Raw genomic sequence first — 6586 nt, 5'->3', positions numbered from 1 at the left:
TTGGGCTGCCATGGCCTTGTCATGGCACGCTGCTGGCCTTTCCCTTGGCATGGCATGCTGCTGGCTTTGGCTAGGCAGCCTTGGCCTAGGCATGGCATGGCAAGCGGCTGGCATTGGCTTGGCATGGCATGCGGTAGGCTTTGGCGGGGCTACCTTGGCCTTGGCAGGCCATGATGCTGGCCTTGGCCTCGGCATGGCATGCGGCTGGCTTTGGTTTGGCGGCGTTGGCCTAGGCATGGCATGGCATGCTGCTGGCCTTGGCTAGGCATGGCATGCTGCTGGCTTTGGCTAGGCTGCCTTGGCCTTGGCATGGCATGCTGCTGGCCTTGGCCTTGGCCTGGCAAGGCATGCTGCTTGCTTTGGCTAGGCTGCCTTGGCCTAGGCATGGCATAGCAACCTGTTGGCATTGGCTTGGCATGGCGTGCTGCTCGCTTTGGCGGGGCTGCCTTGGCCTTGGCATGGCATGCTGCTGGCTTTGGCAGGGCGGCCTTGGCCTTGGCTTGGCGTGCTGTTGGGCTTGGCTTGGCATGGCATGCTGCTGGCATTGGCTAGGCTGCCTTGGCCTAGGCATGGCATGGCAACCTGCTGCCATTGGCTTGGTATGGCATACTACGGGCTTTGACGGGGCTGCCTTGGCCTTGGCCTTGGCCTTGGCTTGGCATGCTGCTGGCGTTGGTTTGGCAACGTTGGCCTGGGCATGCCATGTCATGCTGTTGGCCTTGGCTTGGCATGGCATGCTGCTGGCTTTGGCTAGGCTGCCTTGGCGTAGGCATGGCATGCAGCCTACTGGCATTGGCTTGGCATGGCTTGCTACTGGCTTTGGCTGGGCTGCCTTGACCTTGGCATGGAATGCTGCTCGCTTTGGCTGGGCTGCCTTGGCCTTGGCATGGCATTCTGCTGGCCCTGGCCTTGGCATGGCATGCTGCTGGCCTTGGCCTTGGCATGGCATGCTGCTGGCATTGGCTAGTTTGCCTTGGCCTAGGCATGGCATGGCAACCTGCTGGCATTGGCTTGGCATGGCATGCTGCTGGCTTTGGCGGGGTTGCCTTGGCGTTGGCATGCCATGCTGCTAGCCTTGGCCTTGGCATGGCATGCTGCTGGCTTTAGTTTGGCAGCGTTGGCCTAGGCATGGCATGGCATGCTGCTGGCCTTGGCGTTGCTTTGGCTGGGCGGCCTTGGCCTTGGCATGGAATGCTGCTGGCCTTGGCCTTGGCATCGGATGGCATGTTGCTGGCTTTGGCTTGGCTACCTTGGCCAAGCCATGGCATAGCAACCAGCTCGCATTGGCTTGCCATGGCGTTCTGCTCGCTTTGGTGGGGCTGCCTTGGCCTTGGCATGGCGTGTTGCTGGCCTTGCCCTTGGCATTGCGTGCAGCTGGCTTTTGCAAGGTTGCCTCGGCCTAGGCATGGCATGGCAACCTACTGGCATTGGCTTAGCATGACATCCTGCTGGCTTTGGCGGGGCTGCCTTGGCCTTGGAATGCCCCCCTGCTGGCCTTGGCCTTGGCATGGCAAGCTGCTGGCTTTGGCTAGGCTGCCTTGGCCCAGGCATGGCATGGCAAGCTTCTGGCCTTGGCTTGGCATGGCATGCTGCTGGCTTTGGCTGGGCTACCTTGGCCTTGCCCTGGCATGCTGCTGGCTATGGCTAGGTTTCCTAGGCCTAGGCACGGCATGGCTACCTGCTGGCATTGGTTTAGCATGGCATGCTGCTGGCTTTGGTGGGGCTACCTTGGCCTTGGCATGGCATGCTGCTTGCTTTGGCTAGGCAGCCTTGGCCTGGGCATGGCAAGGCATGGCAAGCTGCTGGCCTTGGCTTCGCATGGCATGCTGCTGGCTTTGGCTGGGCTGCCTTGGCCTTGGCATGGCATGTTGTTGGGTTTGGCTAGGCTGCCTTGGGCTAGGCAAGGCATGGCAAGCTGCTGGCCTTGGCTTGGCATGGCACACTGCTGGCTTTGGCTGGGCTGCCTTGGCCTTCGCATTGCCGGCTGCTGGCCTTGGCTTGGCAGGGCATGCTCCTGGCTTTGGCTGGGCTACCTTGCCCTTGGCATGGCATGCTGCAGGCCTTGGCTTGGCATGGCACGCTACTGGCTTTGGCTGGGCTGCCTTGGCCTTGGCATGGCATGCTGCTGGCTTTGGCTAGGCTGCCTTGGCCTAGGCATGGTATGGCAAGTTGCTGGCATTGGCTTGGCATGGCATGCTGCTGGCTTTGGTTGGGCTGCCTGGGCCTTGGCACGGCATGCTGCCGGCTTTGGCTAGGCTGCCTTGGCCTAGGCATGGCATGGCAAGTTGCTGACCTTGGCTTGGCGTAGCATGCTGCTGGCTTTGGCTTGGCTGCGGCTCTTATCATTAGACGTGCGTTGCGTACGAAGGCGTGCAAAGGCGTGCGCGAACATGCGCACAACACGCGCACAGCGGTCAAAAGACCGCACGCGCAGTATGCGCACAGTGCCCACGGCGCGGGCATTCCAGGCCAGGCTACTGACGCCACGCGCATGCCACACATTGCTGCCCACGCTTTGCGCATGCCATGCTATGATGCCTACGTCGCGCACATGTGAGGCCGCGGACGCCGCACTCATGCCATGCCAGGCTGCTCTGACCGCGCGCATGCGAAGCCGCCTACGCCGCGCGCATGCCATGCCTTGCTGCCGATGCCGCGCGCATGCGGGCCTCCGGACGCCGCACGTATGCCAAACCAGGCTGCCCCAGCCACACACATGCCAGGCTGCCCACGCCACGCGCATGCCATGCATTGTTGCCCATGCCGCGCGCATGCCATGCCATGCTGCCCACGCTGCGCGCATGCCATGCATTGCTACCCACGCCGCGCGCATGCCATGCCATGCTGCCCACGCCATGCGTATGCGTGCCTGCGGACGCCGCACGCATGCCATGCCTAGCTGCCCCGGCCGCGCGCATGCTAGGCCGCCTACGCCACGCCCATGCAATGCATTGTTGCCCACGCCGCGCGCATGCCATACCATGCTGCCTACGTGGCGCGCATGCGAGGCCGCGGACGCCGCACGTATGCCATGCCATGCTGCCCACGCTGCGCGCACGCCTGGCTGCCCACGCCGCGCCCATGCCATGCTGCCCACGCCGCGACTCAGGTCGCCCATGGCTGCGACCAAAGCCGCGGCTGAGCCACGGTCCTGGCTACCTAAGGCTGCACCCAAGGACGCCCCTGAGCCGCGGCCAGGCTACGCCCAAGGCCGCGGCCTTGGGGCAAACCTGGTGTGGCCTAGCAGGCAAGGAAGGTGCCCCCCCTTATAGTAGCTTGTTAAGCCCTTTTCAATCTGGCAGGAGGAAACATCAACCATGCACGAGGAGTTATAATGGGGATTTTTTAAAAAGTAACGGTTTTTTGCGAAAGCTTTCAACATGAAAGTTGTATGAAATAATTTAATACACCATAAAAAAAATTGTAAAAAATTTTTTGGCCATCGAAAATATTTTTTTTTTAGTACGATTTTAATACTTCGAAAATAATAAAACTTAATAAAAATAGTCTAAAAATTATGGAAAAATTCCAATAATTAAAGGATGAGGCACTAGTAATTATAGAACTTATTAAATTATTTTTTTAATTTTTTTATTTTATTTTGATTTTTTTGGCCAAATAAAGGCTTAGCCCGCGGCCCAGCATGCCATGGCCTTGGCGTTGGCCTTTGCCCGCGGCCTTCGCCTTGGCCATGGCCTTGCACAGGGACTTGCCCTTGCCCGCTGCCTTGGCCTTGGCCTTGGCATGGCATGCTCGCCGAGGCCGTGGCATGCCATGCAGCCAGCCAAGGCCGTGGCATGCCATGCTCGCCCAGCCCGTGGCATGCCATGCTGCTGGCCAAGGCCTTGGCATGGCATGCTGGCGCAAGGCGTTGGCCTTGGTATGGCATGCGTGGCAAGGTCGTGGCGTGCTGGGCAACGCCTTAGGATGGCATGCCGGCCGAGGCCGTGGCAAGGCATGGCGGCCTCGCCCTGCGGGGCAACGCTGTGGCGTGGCATGGCATGCCGGCCAAGGTAGTGCCACGACATGTTGGCCAAGGCAATGGCATGGCATGTTAGGCAACGCTGTGGCTTGGCATGCCGGCCTTGGCATGCTGCTGTGGCACGGCGTGCTGGGTAAGGCAGCGCCTTGGCATGGCATGCTGACCAAGACGGCGCCATGGCATGCTGGACAACGCCGTGCCAAGGCATGCGGGCCGAGGCTGTGGCATGGCATGCTAGCCGAGGCTATGACATGGCATGCCCGCCTCGGCATGCTGGGAAATGCCGTGGCTTGCCATGCCGGCCGCGGTCGTGGCATGATGGGAAACGCAGTGGCTTGGCATGCTGGCCGTGGCGGTGGCATGACATGCTGGGCAGGGCAGTGCCCATGGCATGTTGGCCAAGGCTAAGGCATGGCTCGCTGGGCAACGCTGTGGCATTGCATGCTGGCCAAGATGGCCGCAAGGCATGCGGGCCGAGGCCGTGGCATGGCGTGCCCGCCTTGGCATGCTTGGCAACACCATAGCAAGGCATGCCGGGCGAGGTCGTGGCATGGCATGCCCGCCTTGGCATGCTGGGCAACACCGTGGCTTGCCATGCCGGCCACGGCCGTGGCATGGCATGCAGGGCAACGCTATGGCATGGCAGGCTGCCCAAGGCAGTGGCCCGGCATGTTGGCCAAGCCTAAGGCATGGCACGCTGGGCAACGCTGTGGCATGGCATGCTGGGCAAGGCTAAGGAATGGCACGCTGGGCAACGCCGTGGCAAGGCATACGGGCCGAGGCTGTGGCATGGCAAGCGGGCCGAGGCCGGGGCATGGCATTTCGGCCTTGGCATGCTGGGCAACGCTGCAGCATGCCGTGTGGGCCGAGGCCATGGCATGGCATGGCATGTTGGCCAAGGCTAAGGCATGGCACGCTGGGCAACGCTATGGCATGGCGTTCCGGGCAAACACCGTGGCAAGGCATGTGGGCCGAGGCTGTGGCATGGTATGTTGGGTGAGGCTGTGGCAGGGCTTGCGGGCCGAGGCCGTGCCATGGCATTCCGGCCTTGGCATGCTGGGTAACACTGGCGCATGGCATGCGGGCTGAGGCTGTGGCATGGCATTCCGGCCTTGGCATTCCAGGCAACGCTGTAGCATGCCATGCGGGCCGAGGCCGTGGCATGGCATGTTGGCCCAGGCTAAGGCATGGCACGCTGGGCAACTCCATGGCACGGCATGCGCGCCGAGGCCGTGGCACGACATTCCGGCCTTGGCATGCTGGGCAACGCTATAGCATGCCATGCAGGCCGAGACCGTGGCACGGCATGTGAGCCAAGGCGGAGGCATGGCACGCTGAGCAACGTTGTGGCATGGCATGCTGGGCAACGCCGTGGCAAGGCATGCGGGCCGGGGCCGAGGCTTGCGAGCCGAGGCCGTGGCATGGCACGCTGGGCGACGCTGTGGCATGGCATGCTGGGCAACACTGTGGCAAGGCATGCGGGCCGAGGCCGTGGCATGGCATGCTGGCCGTGGCTGTGGCATGGCATGCGGGGCGAGGCTATGGCAAGGCATTCCAGCCTTGGCGTGCTGGGTAACGCTGCGGCATGGCATGCGGTTCGAGGTCGTGGCATGGCTTGTTGGCCAAGGCTAAGGCATGGCAAGCTAGGCAACGCTGTCGCATAGCATGCTGGGCAATACTGTGTCAAGTCATGCGGGCCTAGGCCGTGGCATGGCGTGCTGGCCCAGGGCATGGCGTGCTGGCCCAGGCCATGGCTAAGGCATGGCATGCTGGGCAACACTGTGGCAAGGCATGCGGGCCGCAGTTGTGGCGTGGCATGCTGGCCAAGGCCGTGGCATGGCATGCAGGCCGAGGCCATGGTATGGCATTCCGGCCTTGGCATGCTGGGCAACGCTGTGGCATGGCATGCTGGCCGAGGCTGTGGCATGGCATGTTGGCCAAGGCTAAGGCATGGCATGCTGGGCAATGCTGTGGCATGGGACGCTAGGCAACGCCGTGGCAAGGCATGCGGGCCGGGGCCGAGGCATGCGGGCCGAGGCCGTGGCGTGGCATGTTGGCCAAGGCTAAGGCATGGCACGCTGGGCAACGCTGTGGCAAGGCATGCGGGCCAAGGCTGTGGCACGGCATGCGGGCCTAGGCCGTGGCACGGCATTCCGGCCTTGGCATGCTGGGCAACGCTGTACCATGCCATGCGGACCGGGGCCGAGGCCGTGGCATGGCACGCTGGGCAACGTTGTGGCACGGCATGCTGGGGAACGCCATGGCAGGGCATGCGGGCCGAGGCCGTGCCATGGCATGCTGACCAAGGCCATGGCATGGCATGCGGGGCGAGGCCATGGCAAGGCATTCCGGCCTTGCCATGCTGGGCAACGCTACGGCAAGCCGTGCGGGCTGAGGTCGTGGCATGGCATGTTGGCCAAGGCTAAGGCATGGCAAGCAAGGCAACGCTGTCGCATGGCAAGCTAGGCAACGCCGTGGCAAGGCATGCGGGCCGAGGACGTGGCATGGTGTGCTGGCCGAGGCCATGGCCAAGGCAAGGCACGCTAGGCAACGCTGTGGCAAGGAATGCGGGCCGAGGCCGTGGCATGGCATGCTGGCCATGGC

The sequence above is a fragment of the Camellia sinensis genome, chromosome 12, assembly GCF_055761805.1.
Source record: "Camellia sinensis isolate YWXY chromosome 12, ASM5576180v1, whole genome shotgun sequence".
Taxonomy (NCBI): Eukaryota; Viridiplantae; Streptophyta; class Magnoliopsida; order Ericales; family Theaceae; genus Camellia; species Camellia sinensis.
Note: the sequence above shows the minus strand (reverse complement) of the source record.